Here is a 21,735-nt window from a genome sequence, read left to right on the forward strand (position 1 = left end):
AACCTGTGGTACAGCAACGGGCACCCACATGGCACCACTTTATGCCAACCTATTCCTGGGCCATCTAGAGGAACCTTTCCTCAAGACACAAAATCTAAAACCCCTCACCATGATCAGACCAATCATCTGAACCAAGGGTGAGCTACGCCATTCACATGCCTCTAGAATCTCAACACCTTCTCCCCCATTCGATTTACACAGTCCTCCTCAGCCTCACAATCCACCTTCTTTGATGTCAACTTTCAAATCAAGGATAGCTATGTCAGTAACCCTGTCCATATAAAACCTACCAACCACCAACAATATCTGTACTTCAAAAGCTGCCACCCATTCCACACAAAGATGTCCCTTCCAAACAGTCAAGCAACCTATGGTTGTTGGATCTGTAATGAGAAGTATTCCTTCTCCAAACATGTCAAGAGTCTCATTGAGACCTTCACAGACTGGAATTACCCTCCTCTCCATTTTTTTCCAGAAACAGATTCCCGTGTCTTTGTCCCTCAAGTCACCTACCACTTCCCACATGCCTGCTGTCTGGCCACAAAGGAGCACTCCTCTTGTGACTTAGTACCACCCAGAACTGGAGCAACTGAATCACGTTCTCCACCAGGTTTTCCACTGCCCCTCATCATGTCCTGAAATATCCTCATCATCCCTCCCACAGTGGTATTTAGATGCCCAACCAAACTTAACAATATCGTTGTCCAGCCCTATTCCATTCCTGCCTCCAACCCCTTGCCCCATGGCTCATGTCACTGGAATAGATCTAGGTGTAAGACCTATCACATACATCACTCCTCTAGTACATGCCCCAGCCCTTTAACAAGAATCTCCCACCTCATCAAATTCAGGTCCACCTGCAAAAGCAGTCACACAATGTACAAACTTAGCTGTAACTACTGCGCCACATTCTGTCTGGGCCATGTGTTCGAATGAATAGCCACCATCTAACCACAGCCAAGAGACAGCTGAACCACCCTGTTACTGAGCATGCTGCCCAACGTAACGTGCTTGACTTCAACAAATGCTTCACTGCCTGTGCCATCTGAATTTTTCGCACTAACACCAGTTTTCCTGAGTTGTGCAGGTGGAAACTCTCCCAGCAACATATTCTTTGTTCTTGTACCCCATCTGGCTTCAGTCTTCACTAGGCCCTGTCTTCCACCTGCCTATCCCCTTTCCTGCTACTTCCACACCAGCTCAAACATGTCTTCCATCCTACTAGCGCACCTGTGCAGTGCTCTCCTCTTGGCTCTGTCCCCACCACATCCCTCCACACTCCCACAGCCAACACTAGCACCTTCCCTTATCCCAACCCTGCTTTCTCTCCACTTCCCCATTATACACCTGTTCTGACCTCAGATGCAGCTGCATCTGGGCCCAGAGGCAACAGTGGCCTGTGTGTGTGTTTTGTTTTGTCTATGTCTGATGAAGAACTTATTCCAATAGCTTACAATATTAGCAATCTTTTTTCAATGTGTCACTCAATACTTCCTCTCTGTGGTGAGTAGCAGCTTATCCTTTTCATATTGCTATTATTTCATCATGGATTTTTCATGTTTAAATACAAATTTGTGCTGCATATACATCCCAGAAGGCTCTGTTCATGATACATGAATGAATGGACTCCCTTTCCAGTTACTTATTTTTTTGACATGAATGTCCTTTTACATAATGCATAGTCATTCTTCATTTGGTACCTTTTCACAAAATAGACAGAAGTTCACATGATTTTGAAATGAGTAAGCCTTTGGTATAATTCAGCTATACATTTCTCATTTGCAAAATAGTATGAGAAATAGGTATGCAGTCACAACTCTAAAGAGCTGATTTGAGATAAATGAAAGCTCTCTTTATCTAGGTTTTGACTGGTGGCAATTTATAGTAACGTGGGATATAAATGGAAAACAGTGAAGGGAAGTTGGACGCTTCACAGAGCTCTTAGTTTACGCATAGTTTTAGCAACACACACACACGCATACACACACACACACACCCAAACACACACACACACACACACACACACACACACACTTACCAAAGATGATGTATCTGTAACAAAATAACAGTTAATAGTCAACAGTTGGGACACTCAATGTTCTTCAAGACCAAGATTTTCAAACTACATAAGTTTTAATAATATTTTGCAATGTACTATTATTAAAAATTTTGACGTACCAAAGGCACATATATAGTGAGATAATGAAATGACATAAAAGTTATTGTGCTCATAAACCAAATATTGATTTAATTTTTCAAAATGTTTTCCGCACCCGCAAAAAATCTAGTTCACATCTCTTGACTTATGGTTTGTGTAAAATCTTCTTTAATACTTTATTTACTGTACAGAACATGCTCAGAGGAATAGGTTTACATGTGGCACAATAATGACCACGTAAACCAGATCTTACAAATTACAGGGAAACATCTGATTTAGTGGGTCCTCAGAAGTACAACCGTATTTGCCCAAAGAGAAGCCCATAGCTTATGGGCCAGTCTCATGGCACTTGAGGGCATTGGAGATTTATAAATGAATTAGGTAGTTTAACACCAATGTCAACCACAATTAGTAGCCTCATCACCAGCAAAGGGCCAAATAGATGTGAGTAGCAACTACATGCTCAAATACAAACAGAGCAGCTGCAAAGTGCAAAATGTGGCTAAGTGGAATTGCAGCTGCAGCAGCAGCAGGAGGAGGAGGTGGAGGGACAACATTCCTGCCTTCTCAGAGAATGGTCATTTGACCAGTCTGCCACACATCTGTTGGTTGTTGGAAATTGTTGAATTTTGCTTGACTGGAGGAACAAAGCAAGCCCTGCACCTTTATTCAACCAGCACCATCACCATTCCTACCAACATGTGTACCTGATTTATAGCATACTGTGAATCATGAATAAAACTTATAAACAATAATACAAAATTATTATGCTCAAGGCTGCCAACAAGAATTTTTTCTACACTTTTGGTCCAAAAAGAAGGACCCTGTAGGCAGTGGTATTAAAAGCATATAAGTATAGTGATCATGTACCAGTGTCTGAAATATTAATATCACAATACTGGTGACATGGCTCTAAAAATTTTGTTTATTATTAATGATTATGTTTAGGTTTATTGCTCATGCAGCAATGTTTGATAGTATTACTGACCTACAAATTATTTCATACAAATATCAAAACCCAACATGTTGTCCAGGATGGTGGGTGCTCATCAGAGACAAGGGAACTGTAATAGAACTGATCTTGTTCTCTACATACATAAACAATCTGATGGACAGGGTGAGCAGCAGTCTGTAACTATTTTCTGAAGTCACTGTATGGTATAGGAAAGTGGTTTCATTGAGTGACTGTAGGAGGATACATGATGACTTAGACACGGTAAGAAAATGGAAGTTAATGCAAATGAGTATGACTTAGACATGGTAAGAAAATGGAAGTTAATGCAAATGAGCATGAAAAAAAAATCTTATAATGTTCAAATACAGTATTAGTGTTGTGCTGCTTGACACAGTCACACTGATTAAATATCAAAGTTTAATGCAGCAAAGCGATATGAAATGGAATCAGGAAGGTTAATTGTAGGGAAGGCAACAGTAGACTCTGGTTTATTGGGAGAATTTTAGGAAAGTGTAGCTCATCTGTGAAGGAGAACGCCTGTAGGACACTAGTGTTATCCATTCTTGGGTGCTGCTTGGGTGTTTGGAATTACCACTGGTGGACTAAAGGAAGACATCAAAGCAGATCTGAGGCATGCTGATAGATTTGTTGCAAGTAGGTTCAATCAATATTTGAGTGTTATGCTCTGTGAACAAAATGAGTATACTTGGAGGGAACCAAATATTCTTTTCATGGAAAACTGTTGAGAAAATTTTAAGAACTAGGATCTGTGACAAATTTCTAATAATCCTCCAGCCATCAACAGACTTCTCATGTAAAATCTACAAAGACAACATAAGATATATCAGGGCATGTAGAGAATCAAATACAGGTTTCCCTGCACTTGATTTGTGAATGGAATAGGAAAGGGAATGACTAGCAGTAATAACAAAAGGTATCCTCTGCCCCGCATGGTATGGTGACTTGCACATATAGGTAGATGTAGAAACAAAGTTGCCAAGACATCCATCTGATCACTATTCAGGCAGAACATCTACAAACTAGTAATTTTTCATGTTGCTCCATCTCAGTGGTGAAATTGATATTAGTGTACATACTATACATATGATGAAAAAACCAGTGAAGAGCTTTGATCCCAAGTGGACAGATTATAAAAGTGTCATCAACACACTAAAAGAGTTGCAATGAACAAAGATGAGCTGAATTTAATGCATTTCTGAATAGTCAAAAAGAAATTAGCCACTGCCAAAGACAATGGAGATCCCATGGTCATTGCTCAATGATTTCTTAAAATTTATCACTACACATTAACAGTAGAACTGCGGCTGAGTCACTCCTGACCCACTTGATATATCTTCTGTTTGTCACTCTTTTGTATTATTGCCTAGAGTGTTACATTTCTGTGACTTTTTATGAAATAAGGTAATTAGTGATTATACTTCATTTCACATTTTATAGCAAAAACATAAAAGAGAAATATGAAGATTCACCTAGAACTGCGGAAGGGTCAGTTCTGACCCGCATGGCGCAGTCGCTATAACAATTGCATTTTCCGTGTAGCTTCATGCCTATTGCTAGTGTGTCTTTGGTCAACAATCGCAAAACTCCTTTTTACTTCACTTCCAGCTGACGTTCCAGTTTTCAGCAGGGGACAAGAGGGAGAGAGGTTCAAACAAGTCTGACCTTGTATGCAGATATTGCGCACCCAGAGTTTTGTGCCACGAAAATGGGTTTAGTAGTGCATTCTGTCTGTGTAGATAGTGCTTGTAAGAGGACATTATAAATGCTCTAAATGAGATTTTAGATAATGAATCTGAGAGCGAACTGCTGGTGTCTTTATCTGAGGAAGAATTTCCATCGCGAATAGTTCCAGATCTTCATCAGAAGACGATGTTAACCCTGAGAAGGTTCTACTTAATGCTGATGAGAAAGGTATGCTTGTTTATGTGTTTGCTTTATAATAATTTTTGTTTATGTATATGATGTGTAGACACTAATTTTAATTGCAACTCTTATGTTTATACTTTGTTTCCTGTTGAATTTTTACAAATTATATATTACATTTATGAAGGTGTTTTTTTGTTCTAATATCACACAATATATTCAATATTAAATCGTGTTCTAATATGTAGAACTACTATTACAGGAACAGCTGCCACAAAGACTAAGTCAACTCAAGGAAGTGGATGTCCTCAAGGTTGGCGTGGACAACAAAATGCCCAGGGTTCTGGACTACTTCAGTTTCCTTCAGGTAGTGATATTGTAGCACCCAATGGAACAACCTGGAAAGTTGGAGTAATAGGTGATTGTTCAGCTGGAAGATATGGACAACAGAATGTTTTCAAAGATAGGACAGGACCATCTCCACATGCAAAACGAAACATGAATGACACCTGTTACAGTGCATGGCATCTAATGATAACGGACAAAACTTTGAAACATATTGTAAAATGTACAGAAACTGAAGCACGTCGTCTACTGAGCTCAGATGAGTGGACTATAAAAATTGAAGAACTGGAAGCTTTTATAGCTATATTGTATGTCCGTGGTGCCATTGGAGCTAAGAGCTTAGAACTAGACACACTGTGGTCAGTGAAGTGGGGAAATAATTTTGTGAAATCAACAATGGCTCGTGACAGATTCAGAGAGATAATGCATTATCTCAGATTTGACTTTAGATCCACATGATCAGAACGACTAAGAGAAGACAAGTTTGCTTTGGTATCAGAAATCTGGAATGAGTTCATTGCGAATGCACAGTCTAGCTACATACCGAGTCCATATATAACAATTGACAAACAGCTTTTTCCTTCAAAGTGACGTTGCAGATACACGCAGTTTATGGCCTAAAAACTGGGCAAATAGGGGCAAAAGTATTGGATGGCTGTAGATAAAGACTCAAAATATATTGTGAATGCTATCCCTTATCTAGGAAAGGATGACACTAAGTGGAGTGATGAGCATCTTGGTGACTTTGTTGTAAGAAAAATTGATGCAACCTTACCTCAACAAAGGAATAAATGTCACATGTGACAATTTTTTCACCTCCTTAGCACTCTCTGAGGCACTGAAACCTAATTCTATGAGGCTTGTGGGCACAATAAATCGATTTTGCAGGGAAATACCAGTCTGTATCAAGAAGGCAAGAGCACAGTATTGCCGCACCACACTGACTGTTTATCAGGGTAAGAGCAACAAGAATGTCCTGATTCAGAGCACTATGCATCCTTCTGTGACAATTGAGGATGGTATAAAAAAGAAGCCAGATACAGTTACATTTTATAACAGATCTAAATATGGAGTGGACGTGGTCAACCAAATGGCTCGCAAATACTTGTCAAAGCATCATTGAGACGTTGGCCCGTTCACACATTTTACAACTTGCTGGATTTGGCTGGGATGAATGCGTGGGTATTGTTCAATTACCTAAATGATAAAAAATAGAAACGCAGGCATTTCATCCTGCAGCTGGGGGAGGAGCTTGCTGAGAAGTACGCAGCGATCAGAAAGACTAGTGTCCCTGTCAGACCTGAAGATATTCCTGACAGACAATCAAAGTGAACACATTGCCTTGTAAAGTCTTAACTGTGAAGGAAACAAATCATTTGTAAAGTGTCACATCTGCAAGAAAACTGTGTGCAACAAATGTACATCAAAAGCCTATTATTTGTGTTCATTACGTAACGGTACCCAGTAAAACACTCAGCAAATACATGTAAGTTTTAAAATATAAAATTATAATTTGTGTAAACCTTGTTTATTTTTGTTAATTTCATTCTAAATTTCCTAGTGCTTCTAACAATAGATTCATTGGCAGTAACAATAACCCATTGACACAGGGGAAATAAAGGAAAAGATCGCAGGTCATTAGTGACCCAACTGCAGTTCTAGGTATGTCCAAATACCAGCGGTTCTAGTGTTAAGTAGATGGTCATCAAAGTATGACAAAACATTTTGACAGTCTTAGGAGCAAAGCGGACTGACAATAACTTTATGTATTTCCCTCATGGACTTTTTATTACCAACAAAGAGACAAAATCCAAACTGACCATAATGTCGTCTGTTTTGATTCTGATTTGTTTAAGTATGTCTATGAACATATGGCAGTTTTCAATACGATGTTTGCAGTCACCTACTATTGACTTTATTGGCTTAATTATTTATTTTTAAGGCACAAAGGAATTACAGACATTGTCTGTGAGTGATCACTGATTTAAATTAATGAGAAAAGTGAAAAATTTGTGCCAGATCAGGCAGATGCTCTGACCGCTAAGCCATCCAGACATAGTTTTCATCTTAACTGCGTGGACTACCCTAGCACACCTCCCCACAGACCCAAAGTCTGAATTCATCCACACACTACTAATGTAGTGATTCCTACCCATTATCCTCATTACTCACACCATTTTGATGATTCCTACAAGAGTTCGAGCCTCCTGTGCACTGCACCAAAGAGATCATTGGCCGTCTCCACCTCAATATATATTAATTATACGCCGTTTCAATCCAGCAGCTATTATGAATTAAAACACAAAGGCATTACAGATACTGTCTGCGAATGGGAATTGATTTAAATCAATGGGGAAAGCTGAAAATTTCTGTTGGTCTGGGATTTGAACCTGGGTCACCTGCTTACTGTGCAGATGCTCTGACCACTAAGCCATCTGGACATAGTGGTCATCAAAACTGCACATACTACCTTTGCACACCTCCATATAGGTACTTTTTAGCCTATAGGTTGGGGAATCTATTACAGTAATGATAAGTCGCAATGGATTTTAGGCAGGCAGTATAGGCTTGGTGGCTCAAGAGATGGCGTTTGCAGATTTTTTATCACACTGTCTGGTAGACTACAGACAAATATGAGTTATTCACCATCTAACAAAATCATCACCACCACCAATGTTCCTCCATCACAGATGTTGACATAATCTCTGGTAGCATATGGAAGTTCCATGATTTTATGGCATCTCCATTACATATTTCATCCAACTAAACAAAATACCACACACTGTGTACAGATAGCTCCTGATGGTGGAGGTGACAGAGGATGTTTTCGAAAGCTTGAGATTATGTACAAATCTGACATGGCCAGGAATCTGTGAAACAATTACCTGAGGATGTTGCAGTGAAAAAATATGTCCTCATTTACTGTGCAATGTAAAGGGTGCATTATAATTAATTACCTAGTCATAAGAACTTAAAGGAATAACTGAGCAATGTGAGCTGCAGATTGCATCATATCCAGTAGGTTCCTTGATTATGTGATTCCTGAAGATACAATTACCTTGTATTTCGCATTATAAAGGTCATAACATCTTCTATTCATTTGTACTAATAGTTCTTGTACTCAACAGAGAAGAGAAATGTAAGAAAACTGTCCATGCGATTTTGTCACATGAAAAGTTAGGTTCCTTAGAACAGCCAAAAAAATTAACTACTAAGGCAGATAAGGGGTATTCCAAAGCCAGGGAAAAACAAAACTGATAACTACATGTCATCAAGTGGAAAACCTAATAAAGGAATAGTAAATACAAAGAGTGAAAGAAAGTGGCACAGATTGTCTGTGTACAGCATGGTTTACTTGCAACTGAAAGAAACCAGCAGAATGTGTTGCTCTACAACAATGGAATAAAGTCTTTATTTTCCTGGGAAAATGACTTTCTAATTACCTAAGATCAAAGAATGCTAAAATAAAGACATGAACAGTTATAATGAGAAATATAATTACTCTGAACAGCTGCTAAGAAATTTACTGATGCTACACACTCCTGTTAGAGATGTGACCAGAACTGATTGGTAGTTAAATTCATTATAACTGGAGAGCAGACTGCAATTGTATAATTGCAGACTGGGGATAAAACACTGGTGACAAGCACTAAACATATGTTGAACAGCAATGACACTGTAGGGTTTCATTGGTCCTTTCACTCTCTGGACAGCTAATTACACTATATCTCTACTGATGAGAATTAATACATTTAAAAATGTTCTCTCCTTGTAGAATCCGTCATGATGCCATTCTGATCAATTACACCCTTACTAAATCACGCAGGATCTGTGTCTTCTCAAACAGGGATATCGCTACACAAAGACTGCATTTGCACTCTATACTGGTATCTTCACTGACAGTTGATGAGTTGCAGAATATTCCCCTTTCTTTCCAAATCAGAATGCGGCAAAAAATTATTTTGTTGTGAATGTCACCTTTAGTGAATCCAACTGAATGTGCTACTGTCTAGGAAGCACATCAGAATGATCTCTTGATGTACACGTGATCGTTACACAGGTGTCCACAAACTTATTAGTATGTACAGATTAGTGACTGATAGTTACATTACCTGTATGCAGTTGGTTTGATATGGAATACTACAATCATTGAGGAGTAATTTAGATGAGGTGTCATCAATGGCTGATGTTTTGTACTCAGAAAAGAATTAAAAGGCAATTTATTGATATCTACTGTCAGATTAACAACTATGTATTGCATAAGATTTTGCTGGCAATACACACCATATAAGGTTTATAACTTTGTCCACAGAATTTTTTCTGTGCTTATGTTTTACTTATTGCACATAGTCCCCTTCCAAATACTCTCTGCCATAACAGATACAGCACTACCAGTGTCGTTTCCACTTGCAGAAGCAGTCTTGGTACACCTCCTGCTGGATCGTGCGAAGTGCCGTTTGTGAATTTTTTTTATCTCGTCTATTCTTGCAAATCTTCGTCCTTTCAATGGTGTTTTCAACTATGGGGGCCAGATCTGGAGAGTACATAGGACGAGGTAACACAGTGATTTCGTTTTTTGTGCAATGGTCACGCACCAACAGGGATGAATGTGCGGGCGCATAATCGTGGTGCAAGAGCCACGAGTTGTCTTGCCACATTTCAGGCTGTTTCCATCTCACATTTTCTTGCGTGTGTCACAACACTTCCCGATAGTAACATCAGTTAACAGTTTGTCCCTGATAAACTAATCCTTCAAAGAGAAAGAAAATATCAACATGGCTTTGACATTTGACCCTGCCTAATAAGCTTTTTCTCTTTTTTGTAACAATATTATGAGAAGGAAAGTTGTTACTCACCATATGGCGGAGATGCTGAGTCGCAGATAGGCACTAAAAAAAGATTTTCACACATAAAGCATTCAGCCAATGGCCTTTGTCAACAACACACACACACACACACACACACACACACACACACACACACTCACCACTCACACAAATGCAACTCACAGACACGACTACAGTCTCAGGCAACTGAAACCACACAGCCAGTTGCCTGAGACTGCAGTTGTGCTTGTGAGTTGCGTTTGCGGGAGTGTGTGTGTGTGTGTGTGTGTGTGTGTGTGTGTATTGTTGACAAAGTCCATTGGCCGAATGCTTTAAGTGTGAAAATCTTTTTGTTGTGCCTATCTGTGACCCAGCATCTCCGCCATATGGTGAGTAGCAACTTTCCTTCTCATAATACGTTACATTCCATCCTGGATTTTCCATTGTTTGACTTTGTCTTGGAGAACATTTTCTGACCCATTGTGAAGATTGAACCTTGGTCCCAATATGATAACTGAAGACCCATGTCTAGGTTGTGGAGGAAGAAGGGCATTGGGGAATGGAAACTGATAGTTGGTAAACAAGACGCTGGGAGGAGGAGTTATTCAGACAGTTTTACTTTGCATATAACCAATAGACTTAACAAACTATCAGAGGTGAGTGGAGAGGAGGCTCTTGTAGCTGTAGGTGTAGGGAACATGCAGCAGTCCTCAGCCGTTAGGGAGCCTAAGTGAGATGCAAATTGTAACAGAAAGAAGAAGGTTTGCTGCTATGTAGTTCACATGGCAAGGGTGTGGGCCAGCAGTTGCAAGAAATGTTGGGAAGTGAGTACCAGACCACCAGCATTGTAGAGCCTAGTGCAGGGTTGGCTTATGTGACTGTTAACATGGGCAAGTAATGTAAGAATTTTACAAAAGAGGATCAGGTTGTGATTGTGGGTGGAACAGGGGATAGTCTTGATAGGGACAGGGAATATGATGTAGGTGGTGACCTGGTAATGATAGCTACTCAGACTGGTGGCACTAATGTGCAATTCACGCAACTGTTTCAGCATCATGATCGGCCTCACCTTAATGCTGCTGTTAGGTGTTTTAACATGGGACTGGAGAAGGCACTGATGTTGGAGGGTATGGCTTACATTGGAGTGGTGCCAGTTGAGTCTACCATTAGACTGAGTTTCACTAGGAATGGCCTGCACCTCAATGGGATGGGAAGGAGGCTGGCAAAGCTTATAGATGACAGTGTAGTGGGTGGTGGTGGGATCACTCATGGAAAAATTCCTGTAGTAATTGGTGTTAGAGCTGTACCTTTTGCAGACTCAAGTCAGCTGATAGGTATCTCTGCTTAAACAAAAACCCTCTAACAAAGGAATCGCCTTGAGAGGTATCCAAGTAGAGAAGGAATTAGCATGTTTCATCAAAGTGTAAGAGGTATTAGAGATGAAGTTAGTTAATTGCTTATAAATGTTGACTCTGACATTATTGGTATATCAGAGCACCACTTCACAATTCAGAGGCTTCCTTTACCAGGATATAGATTAGCTGGCTGTTTTTTCAAGGAGTTCTTTATGGAGTGGGGGGGGGGGGGGGTCCATGTATGTAAAAAACGTGTTTTCAATTTGAGTCTGTAGACGTATCACAGCACTGCACTGAACATGTATTTGTTTTTGATTTCTGTGCAGGAGCAGTTGAATTTAGTGAAACTAAACTTCTACTTGTTGTTGTTTGTAGAACCCCTAACTCTGACTTCAGAGTGTTTCTGGTCAAGCTAGAGAGGGTTCTTGGTTCACTTTATAGGAAGTACCAAAAATTTGTTATATGTGGTGCCTTCATTATTAATTTTGTTAGTGAGTTTGCAAGAAAAAGGATGTTGGAAGATCTCCTAACCTCATATGATCTGATGCAGATTGTGTTTTTTCCAACCAGGGTGCCACCAGTGCCTGCTGCCAGCTGCCCTGTGACAGAACCTCCACTTCCCCTTCCACCTCAGCTGCTGCCACTGCCACCCGCTGCCCTGCAGGTCGCCGCCTCCAGCCCCTTCTGGCTGCGAACGTATGGACATCAGCCACAATGTCCCTACTCCTATGGACGTTTGTGGTACTGTGCATTCTTTTTTCAGGGGGACAAATTTCGTAGCAGCCTCTTATCAGTTAAGGGCCTGCACAACACACAAGCAAGGTGGGCTGCCGACCTTCCTTCGAGAGCTCAGATCAAAACATCGCCAGTGGATGGAAACATCAACGGACTTCCCACATAAACACAGCACTATTTCATGAAAAGCCATGTGACAGAGATCCACCTATTGGAACTAATGTGTCTACATGTAGCACTCCACTGAATCGGTGTTATAAGCACGCCAGCAAAGTCAGACCCGCAGTGTGTACCTACAGCGGGGACAGCTCTGGACAATACCTATGCTGGCTCTAGCCTAGTAGACACTTGCCAACAGCTTGCAGCAGAAAGTTGTATTTTGTTGGGTGTAGCACCACTTTGTAATTGTGTAGAGTAGTATTTTGGTAATTATTTCTTTTCATTCCCTTATAATCTTATCTGGTTTTAGCCACCCAAGAATTGTTATGCTTCTTGTTATTCTCGTGTTTGGAAATTGGTGTACACCATTAAGGCATTTCAGTTAAATAAAGTGTGCTCAGAGTTAATCATTAGTTCTTTCCTGCCAACTACAGGACACTACCGTTATTGCCGACAAGGATAAAACTTTTGTTTTTGAACGAAATGGCCTCCTCAGAGGCGTCCTTGATGGTAACTCTACAGCAGATTCAGGCAGTGCTCACAAGGTCAGAACGTAGCCTTCACTCTCCAGTGTTGCAAGAGATAGCTCATAGAGTTGATTTCATTGTGGGTAAGTTGAACACTTTTCACCTGGCCCCACCGATGTTTCCAGCTTTTGATAGGTCTGTTGAATCATGGTCAAATTTTGTTGAACTGTAGGAACAACATTTACTGGCACATGAAATTCACAACAAAAATCAAAGTCAGTCCCCTCCCAGCAACAGTCGGTCCACAGGTGCACTGTTTAATTCAACAATTGAACTTGAGCAGCCCCCTCACAATCTCTCGTTAACCCATATTAAGGGCTACCTTTCTGAGTACTGTGACACACAAATACATGACACCTTCACCTGTCAGACTTTCTTTTCTTGTTGAAAGTCCCCAGGTCAGACATATCGGGAATGGATTACGATGCTCCAGGGTCTCTCCTGCAATTGCAAATTCCAGTGTGCCAATGTTGCCTGCAAGCAGTCTTATTCCTCTTTGTTGATTCATGATATGGTGGTGTTTCATGCACCAGACGAGTGTCTTTGTGCTGATATTTTGAAGGTACAGGACCTGTCTCTTGACACCTGTCTGCCAATCATTAGTGCAGTCTCACCAGTTGCAACCAATGTGTCTTGATCCAGCTGTTTTCGTGGCTTGCCAATTGGGTAGAGCCAAGCGGGAGCCTCGTCGGTCTGTTGGTACATCCTATGACAGAAAGTCTTTGGCCTGTTTTCCACCATGTCCCAACTGTTTCCAGCGTCACCAACAGTCAGACCACCCCCATCAGTAGACAAGGTGTACGGCTTGCAGCCAAACACGCCATATTGCTGTTGTGTGTCAGGTTTTGCAGAAACATTGTGTAGACGCCACGCTTCCTGTGATGCACAGGCTCATCACAAATCATTACCACAGGACCTGGAAGTCTCGCATTCCATTGATGGACAAGTATTCTCCATCATTCTCCATTTGGGAGCCATTTCCTCCTTCCCTTGGAGGTCACGCATATTTCTGTGGTCTTCCAAATTGACATGGCATTTTCCATTTACATTGTGAATGGTGCCACATACCAATGCTTCGGCTCACTGTCTTTGTATCCATATGTAGTTTCAGTAATCACCAAATATCAGTCGACAGCATTTTTTTCAACACGAATCTCCTACAACAGTCATTCCTTCAACACTCAGTTTTTGATGGTTGGCTCCTCAGTGCTACTAACCTTCTGAGTGTGGACACTTTTGATCGTCTGGGTTTGTCGGTGGAGGATAAGGTACAGGCAGTTTTGATCCCGTCCTCGGATACCCTCCTCACCCCATTGCTCAGCAAATACAGAGTGTTGTTCTCATCCTCCACACTACAGGTTAAGAGTTTCACCGCACATGTTCTGCTTCTTCCCTCTGCTGTCAATCGTTTTTTAAGGCCCACCCGGTCTCCTTTGCTCTCCGACACAGGCTCCAGGTGGAATTTTGCCACATATAAGACAGAGGCATCCTTGTTCCATTGAGCACAGTTGTTCGGTGATGCCTATCATGTTGGTCAAGAAGCCAAACAGTGCTTTATGCATCTGTGTGATTTTAAGGTCACAGTAAATTCTCAGTCTGACACTGATGCATATCCTGCCCCATGGGTGGATGACATACTCCCCGGTCTTCCATGTCCAACCATTTTCATCAAAATTGATTTGTGCAATGCTTGTTTGCAGCTCCTGTTGGACGAGGAATCGCAGCAGATCCTAGTCATCAATACCCCATGTGGCCTTTTCCAGTACAACCACCTCCCGTTTAGTGTTGCCAGCATCCATGCCACTTTCCAAGATTATTTGGAACACCTCAGAAGTCAGGTACCCAGTGTGGCAAATTATCTGGTCAATGTCAGTGTCGGTGGCTTGTCTGCGGTGGACCTTGAGGACAAGCTGGATATGCTGTTTCCGATGCTAACTTGCATTGCCGGAAAGAAAAGTGTGACTTTTTTCCATGCAAGGTCAGTTATCTCAGGTTCACGATTGATGCCCTCAGCCTCCATGCCTCTAAGGAGTATGTCAAGGTGATTCAAAATCTGCCTCCTCCCAACAACGTTAAGAAACTACAATCCATCCTCAGTCAAATTAACTGTTATCGACATTTTTTTAGGACTCTCAACTACTAATGTCATTAGCACCCTGTAACAAAAGTTAGTCCACTAATAGCGTAGAAATACGCAAGGGGGCAGGGGGCAACACCAGGAAGTACTTACAAAGATGCAGATAAACAAAATAAAAGAGTTAGATCTCTTTGGACAAGTCCGTCAATGTAATAAAACTAAGGACATGAGCAGTTGCTCAAGCGTCATCAGCTAAAAGTTCTTGTAAAGTAGACGGCAGACACAGGATAACACGAGATTGAATAAAATGGGGACAGGACAATAAAACATGGCGCACCGGCAATGGATGACCACAGGATCACTGTGGGGCGGGGTCACCGGACAGCAGTTAGCAATGGCTAAATTGGTAATGCCCAATTCCCAACCTGGCCAAAATGACCTCCTCTCACCAGGAATGGCGTGAGGAGGTCGTCCAAGCCGTCGGGATTGGTTTGATGGCCCTAAGCTTATTTTCGTGGAGAGAGGACCAAGCCTCATGCCACAATGATGAAACACTCCGACAATGAACCCCTCTAACATCAGTTGATGGGACACAAAAGGAAGCTGTCCAAGGCAGGAGGACAAAAGCCTTGGCTGCGGCATCAGCAGCTTCGTTCCCAGGCACATCAACGTGGCCAGGAATCCACAAAAAAAGGACACGAGTGCTGGTATCAGCTAGCGACTGGAGGGACTGTTGAATATGAGTCACGGAGACTCTGAATGGCGCTCAAAGAATCAGAGCAGATGGCATAGGGAGAATGGCGATGGTGGCAGATATACTGAACAGCTTGATAGAGAGCAAAAAGCTCAGCTGTAAAGCTTTAACACTGGTCAACGAGCCATTATTGAAAGGTATCATCCCCAATGACAAAGGCACATCTGACGCCAGCAGTAGTCTTGGAGCCATCTGTGTAAATAAAGATGTTATTAGCAAGCCTCAAACGAAGTTTGACAAACCTTGAGTGGTATATCAAATCCACGGTCCTCTCCTTTGGGAGTGAGCCTGGAGCCAATGTTGCGTTGGCCTCTTACCCACTTGAAAAGTCGTATAGGGAGGGTAAAACAAGTTGCTGAAGCAGGCGATGAAAGCGAACTCCAGGAGGTAACAGGGCAGAGACATACAGTGCATATTGGCAGTCGAGAGAGTCGTCAAAGAAGGAGAAATATGACGGGTGGTCAGGCACTGAGATCAGCTGGCAGGTGTACCGACAAAGCAACATATCGCGCCGGTAGTTTAGCAGTAACGCTGCAGACTCTCAACAGGGCTGGTGTAGAATGCTCCAGTCACCAGACATAACCCCCGATGGTGGATAGAGTTAAATGGCGCAAGATGGACGGCCGGGCAGAAGAGTAGACAAAGCTCCCATAATCCAGCTTTGATCGGACAATGGACCAATATAAGCGAAGCAGGACCATTTGATCTGCCCCCCATGATGTACTGCTGAGAACACGGAGGACATTTAGGGAACAAGACCAATGAGCAGCCAAATAAGACACATGTGGAGACCAGCAAAGTTTCCTGTCAAATGTAAGACCTAAAAATTTTATTGTCTCCACAAATTGGAGAGCAACGGGACCGAGATGTAAGGATGGTGGAAGAAACTGTTTGTAATACCAGAAGTTCATACAGACCATTTTTTCACCAGAAAAATGAAAACTGTTAGTGACACTCCAGGAATATAGATGGTCTAGACAATGCTGAAGACAGCGCTCCAGGAGACATGTTCTCTTAGCACTGCAGTAGATCATAAAGTCATCCACGAAAAGGGAGCTTGAAACGTCAGCTGGAAGGCAATCCATTATTGGATTGATAGCTATGGCAAAAAGGGCCACACTCAAAACGGAGCCCTGGGGCACCCCATTCTTCTGGTGAAAGGCATCTGACGAAACAGAACCCACACGTACCCTGAACATTCAATCCATTAAAAATGCAGTAATAAAAAGAGGGAGGCGACTGCGAAGGCCCCAAGTGTGCATGGTGTGGAGAATGCCCACCCTGCAACAGGTGTCGTAAGCCTTTTCCAAATTGAAGAACACAGCCAACGTCTGGCGCTTACGCAAAAAGTTGTTCATAATGAAGGTTGACATGGTAACTAGGTGGCCAACAGCAAAGCGGCGCCTACCAAAGCCACATTGGACATTGGTAAGGAGGTGTCAATATTCAAGGAGCCAAACCAATCAAGAATCTACCATGCACTCCATCACCTTGCAAACACAGCTGGTAAGGGAGATGGGGCGATAACTGGAATGAAGGTGTCTGTCCTTTCCTGGTTTGGGTATGGGAACAACAATTGCTTCACGTCAGTGTGTGGGAACATGACTTTCAGTCCAGATGCGATTATAGCTGTGCAGAAGAAAGCCTTTACCTGTAGGAGAAAGATTCTTCAGCATCTGAATATGGATACCATCGTGCCCCGGAGCAGAGGATCGGGACCGGGCGAGAGCACTTTCGAGTTCCCGCACGGTGAAGGTGGCATTGTAACTTTCACGATTCAATGACTGGAAAGAAGGTGGCCGTGCCTCCTCTGCTTGTTTTTGGGGGAGGAAGGCAGGGTGGTAATGGGCAGAGCTTGAAACCTCCGCAAAAAAGCAGCCGAAGGCATTTGAGACATCCTCAGAATCCATAAGGACTTCATTCGCTACAGTCAGGCCAGAAATCGGGGAGTGGACCTTGGTGCCAGATAGCCGGCACAGGCCACTCCAGACAACCGAAGAAGGAGTAAAACTGTTGAATGAGTTGGTGAAAGCCACCCAGCAAGCCTTTTTGCTGACTTTGATAACACGACGACATTGTGCATGGAGTCGTTTGTAGTTGATACAGTTCGCCATCGTAGGATGGCGTTGGAAGGTGCATAAAGCACGTCGTCGAGCAGGATTAGCGTCACTGCCCACTGTACTCCACCAGGGGACTGGGACTTGACGTGGAGAAGAGCAAGTACGAGGGATGGAATATTCAGCAGCAGTGAGAATAACGTCCGTTAGGTATGTGACCTGACTATCGCAGCTGGAGAAGTTTTGATGATGGAAGGTCGCCAGGGAGGCGAAAAGCCCCCAGTCAGCTTTGGAGATGTTCCAGCTAGTGGAATGTGGAGAAGGGGTGTGATGCAGGAGATGGATTATGCGGGGGAAATGGTTGCTCGAGTATGTGTCAGACAGAGCATACCACTTGAACTGACGTGCAAGTGGACATTGAGAGATCCAAGTAGGAATAGGTATGTGTTGCGTCCGAAAGGAAGGTAGGTGCATCAGTATTTAAGCAGACTAGATTCAGGTGGTTGAAAAGGTCTGCCAAGAGGGAGCCTGAGAGGCTGGAGAGCCCCAAAGGGGATGGTAGGCATAAAAGTATCCAATCAGCAAAAATGGTTTAGGAAACTGAGCAATCAGGTGTATCATGTCTGCCCTAGTAAAGGCAGATGATGATGGAGTGTAAACAGTACAAATGGAAAATGTGAAAGTGGGGAGAGTAATTTGGACAGAAACTGCCTGCAGATCTATGTGCAATGTGACTGGATCGTAGTAGACATCATCCCAAACCAGCAACATGACACCTCCATGAGCCGGCATACCTGCCACAGGGGGTAGGTCAAAACACACGGAGGTATAGTGTGTCAGGTCAATACGATCACATGGGCGTAACTTCGTTTCCTGGAGACCTACGACAAAACAATCCTGGCCAATACAGATCAACATCCACAGCTGCTGCCTTCAGAATAGACTGGATTTTCTCGCCAGTTACTGTGACCTCATCGTCAACAAGAATCAAGGCAGAGTAGATGCATGCTAATTCAGACTTGTTAGACATGATGTCCTTAGTATCTCCTTTGCTACCTAATTTCAAGTTCAAGTCCCCAAACACGTCTGGCAGCACCCCTGCACCAGTATTTTTCATGGCCAGATGCAGCTGCTCCATGGGAACATCTCCACTTGGATTCTGCAAGGCCATTTCATGGCTCCCAGTGGCTGCTCCTGATCGACTCTGAGTCTGGATATCCTTGTGTATCCTGCATGATGAACAGCACTTCTGCTGAGACTGTAAAAATTCTGTGGAGCCTCTTTGGTGTCGACGGACTTCAGAAATGATAGTTATGGACAACATTACACAGTTTACTTCGACTGAGTTTATGCAATTCTGTGCTGCCAATAGGATTTCTCTCATCCACAGTGTTCTGTTTCACACTGTGTCAAACGGTCAGGCCAAACATTTTGTGCAGATGTTCAAGATCCAGCACTATAAGCTGTTGAGCCATCAACCAATGGAGTAGGCCATGCTTCTTTTTTTTGGCTACATACCACGCCACAGCAGAGATACTTCACGTCAACCATTCTGCTCTCCCTCATCTGTCCTTGATCCCGAGACTTCTCACCCTCCCATCCCCACACTCCAGCACACTACTTCTGCATCAGGCAGGAGGTGTGGGTGCAGATCTTCTCTCACCCATGGACTCGGATGCCTGCCATCATCACCAAGCTCTACGGCTGCGAGATGTCATCTCTATGGTGGGCCAACAGTTCCGCTGCCCACCCGCACCTCAACTAGCTCCAATCCTACCTGGTGAACCACGATGTTCCAGGGGAACTGTCGTTGCCTGTCGCCAGCTGCCCTGTGATGGAACCTCCACTTCCCCCTCTGCCTCAGCCGTTGCCTCCGCCACCAGCTGCCCCTGCTGCATCGCCGCCTCCAGCCCCTGCTGGCCATGAACCTATGGACGTCAACCGGGATGTCCCTAATCCTATGGACATTTGTGGTACTATGCATTATTTTTTTCAGAGGAAAAATGTCGTAGCAGCTCCTTATCAGTTAGAGGGCTCGCACAACAGATGAGCGAGGTGGGATGCCCACCTTCCTTCAAGAGCTCAGATCAAAACATCACCAGTGGATGTAAACATCAACAGACTTTCTGCACAAACATGTCACTACTCCGTTAAAAGCTCCACCAATTGGAACTAATGTGTCTATGTGTAGCACTCTGCTGAATTGGTGTTATAAGCACGCCAGCAGAGTCAGACTGGCAGTGTCTACCTACAGCTAGGACAGCTCTGGGCAATACCTACGCTGGCCCTAGCCTAGCAGACACTCGTCAATAGCCTTCAGTAGAAAATAGTATTTTGGTAATTATTTCCTTTCATTCTCTTGTACTCTTATCTGGTGTTTGCCACTGCAAGAATTGTTGTGCTTCTTGTTGTTCTTGCATTTGGAAATTATTGTACACCAAGAAGGCATTTTAGTTAAATAAAGCGTGTTCAAAGTTGATCGTTAGTTCTTTCCTGCCAACTACAGGACACTACAAGCAGCACAAGGTCAACGATATTCAGTCAGTTCATAGTAAAAATATTAGTTTTCATGATAAGTCAGGTATATACATAGTCTTTAACAATGATTTTCCGTGCATTGCTGATGAATTAAATGAAAAACTTAGTTTCTACAGGGTATCACATAACTCGTTTTGGGAAATGCCTTTCTGAAATTGATGTCTGAAGTACTCCTCTGTGTTACTGACAAGGGGGAGATTGCAACTCTCATGGATACGATGAAGTGCCTAGAAGAATATTAAAGTACTGCCTGCACATGTTAGCCCTACGCTTATCAATATTTGTAATTTTTACTTCAAGAATGGTCAGTTTCCTGAATGATTAAGGTACTCAGTAGTAAAGCCGCTTTATAAAAAGGGAGAAACTGATAATGTACACAATTATAGACCTATTTCTATGCCATCAGTGTTTGCTAAATGGAAAAGGCTGTGTATGTAAGAATGTTAGATCATTTTATTTCACGTAATTTGCTACCAAATGCACAGTTCAGTTTTAGAAGTGGTTTAACAACAGAAAATACTGTATTCTCTTTTCTCTGTGAGGACTGGTTGGATTAAACAAAAGATTTTGAATGCTAGGCATCTTTTTTTATTTAACTAAGGTGTTTGATAGTGTTGATCACAAAATAATTCTCCAGACGTTGGACCATTATGGAATATGGGGAGTAACTCACAATTGGTTCACTCATCTCTTACTTTAACAATAGGCAGTGAAAGGTCATTATTCAGTGTTGAGAATGGCTGTGATGTGGGGCCTGAGTGGGGCACGGTCAGATGGGAGGTGCCCCCAGGGATCAGTACTGGAGCCACTCGTCTTCCTTATTTATATGAATGATATGCCCTCTAGCATTACAATTAATTCTAAAATGTTTCTGTTTGCTGATGACACTAGCTTGGTAGTAAAGGATGTTGTGCACATCATTGGCTCCATTTCAAATAGTGCAATTCATGACATAAGTTTATGGCTTGTAGAAAATAAGCTAACACTAAATCACAGTAAGACTCATTTTTTACAGTTTCTAATGCGCAATTCAACAAAATCAACGTTTTAATTTCACAGAATGGGCATATGATTAGTGAAACTGAACAGTTCAAATTTCTAGGTGTTCAGGTAGATACTGAATTGCCGTGGAAAGCCCAAGTTCACTATCTTGTTCAAATACTTAATGTTGCCATTTTTGCTATTCAAATGGTATCTGAAGCAAGTGAACTTTCGACACTGTACTTATTTTTATTTGCTTATGACATATGGTATTATATTTTGAGGTAACTCTAACCATTCTCAAAAGATATTTTTGGCTCAGAAACGGGCAGTTCAGGCAAAAAGTGGTGTAAGTTCATGAACCTCTTGTCGATTAATGTTCAC

General features: G+C 42.4%; 1 protein-coding gene and 1 long non-coding RNA gene across 2 annotated transcripts in view; one reads left to right on the top strand and one right to left on the bottom strand.

Moving 5' to 3' along the window:
* The window catches only part of LOC124622251 (protein unc-13 homolog C), a gene marked incomplete at its 5' end in the record, with an annotated part of 692,708 nt that overhangs the window by 313,209 nt on the left and 357,764 nt on the right, over nt 1–21,735 (bottom strand). The window lies entirely within an intron of this gene.
* Nucleotides 4,680–12,769, top strand: LOC124621935. The gene is made up of 3 exons (XR_006980588.1): nt 4,680–5,045; nt 5,260–5,364; nt 12,094–12,769. It is a non-coding gene; the product is annotated as an uncharacterized LOC124621935 (long non-coding RNA).

Source organism: Schistocerca americana, chromosome 7 (genome assembly GCF_021461395.2).
Source record: "Schistocerca americana isolate TAMUIC-IGC-003095 chromosome 7, iqSchAmer2.1, whole genome shotgun sequence".
Taxonomy (NCBI): domain Eukaryota; kingdom Metazoa; phylum Arthropoda; class Insecta; order Orthoptera; family Acrididae; genus Schistocerca; species Schistocerca americana.